The following is a 1,710-nucleotide window of genomic DNA, read 5'->3' on the forward strand; positions in this document are numbered from 1 at the left end:
TGGTTAAACACACTTTCCTACATAAACAGTTGCTATATCCCCTAGAAATTACCCCAAGTTTGCAGATAAAACCCTCATCTTTGTCCCTCTTAAGTTATCCCAGGTTTCCCCAGCTGGGAGCTGCAAGGAGGCTGCACATTCAAAGGCTGAAAGAGAAGATCTGTCAGCAAAAGGCACAAAGAAGGGGACAGGCTTCAGAAAACATTTCTGCAATCCAATTAATGACTCTTTCCAGTTTCCCAGGGAGAAGAACAGGAACTCACAGCCACCAAGGCCTGACAGTCCCCTGCAGCCAGAACTCAGCACACACCCAGAGAGGCAATTCCAGCATCTAAAAGAAAAAAAAAAAAGAAGAAAAAAGTGATTTATTTTGTTTTAAAGTTCCTTTAAGTTGTTCAAAGCACATCAAGCCTTGCTTTGGTTTCAGCTGGGTGAACAGTCAGCGCTGGGCACAGGGCACGTCATTAATGCCCATGGGGATGGTGCTGTGTGGGGGAAGAGCAGCTGATGGAGTTCCCCAGTCCGATTGCTGCCCCAGGACTGACTGGCACAGGACAAACCCTCTGGCAGGCAGTGGTTTTGTTCCCTCTAATGGTCTGTGCCCGGTGTGTCCCTGTGGCCAGTGCCAGGCTGGGGACGGGCACACGGAGCTGGCAGCACTCTCTGCTCCAAAGACACTTCTGGCCTCCTTGGCAAACCGCCTCTGACACTTGGTTTTCTCCAGGAGAAATGAAGGAATTGCTCCTGGCAGTTTGGAGATGAAGTTATCCCAAAGGGAAGGAAAGAACAAATATTCCTATCAGAGCCCTTGAGATCTGCTGGGCTGAACTGGGAAGGGCCCATTATCTGCAGAGCAAATCCAGGACAACCTCAAACACAAAGCCCAGACTGTCAAGTGGGGCGTGAAAGCACCACTGGGACAAACCTCCACTCTCCTGATTCTTTCCAGGGACTGCTCCAATCCAGCTCTGAAGCTGCCGAGCCCAAACTGTCCCCAGCGCTCTGGAGCAACAGGATCTTCCCAGGGATGATGCATTGGAAACAAAGCCCTCATTCTCAGCTTCCACACGCTCCCAGGCTCACCCCAAATTCAGGACAAGGTGCCAAAGGCCACTCGGGCCAGGGCTCTCTCTGTCTCTGCGGGCTCAGGGACTGCAGCCACCAGGGCGCTCCAGCACGGACAGCCTGGAGCCGGAGCAGATCCCTCGGGATTAGCAGCGTCCTGGGGATACCTGGAGACACAAACCATCAGCCTCTGGGGATACCACTTCATCTCCATCACACAGCCTGCCAAATTTAGGGGGGCAGCTCTCGGACCACAAAACCCAGTCTGACCCAGTTCTCCTGGGCACCAACACGGACTCCACAAACCCACAAGAATGAGAATGTTCTGCTGCTTTGACAAACTTCAGCTCAGCTTTGCAAACATCAGTCCCTGCAGCTCCCTGCTCTCCAGAGCCCCGTCCAGGGCTGGCTCCAGTTCCCTGGAGAACCTGCCCCAGCCCCACTCTGGGCCAGGCTGAGCAGAAGCTACTGGGCTGGACAAGGAAGAACCCTCCCCTGGCTGCTGCAGCTGGAGGGAGATCCAGCTACCAATGGAATGCTTGGAACAGCCTCCCAGATGGTCTCTACCCACCCCTTGGCAATGGCTCAGAATGGCAGCAGCTCCAGTGCCAGCTCAGTCCCTGCACAAGTCCTTGTCCCAGCCCT

The 1,710-nt window shown here is 53.9% G+C and overlaps 1 long non-coding RNA gene across 2 annotated transcripts; it reads right to left on the bottom strand.

Annotated features, from left to right (window-relative positions):
• Positions 1 to 208: 208 nt before the first annotated feature.
• LOC113980062 lies at positions 209 to 1,158 on the bottom strand. Of its 2 annotated transcripts, XR_003538052.1 has the most exons (3): positions 1,084 to 1,119; positions 926 to 1,002; positions 209 to 331 (listed from the first exon to the last, which is right to left on the bottom strand). It is a non-coding gene; the product is annotated as an uncharacterized LOC113980062 (long non-coding RNA). The 2 variants fall into 2 exon arrangements; XR_003538053.1 differs by lacking the exon at positions 926 to 1,002 and having other exon boundaries at positions 1,084 to 1,158.
• Between the last annotated feature and the right edge of the window lie 552 nt (positions 1,159 to 1,710).

Source organism: Neopelma chrysocephalum, unplaced genomic scaffold (assembly GCF_003984885.1).
Source record: "Neopelma chrysocephalum unplaced genomic scaffold, ASM398488v2 Primary Assembly neopelma1_92037, whole genome shotgun sequence".
NCBI lineage: Eukaryota > Metazoa > Chordata > Aves > Passeriformes > Pipridae > Neopelma > Neopelma chrysocephalum.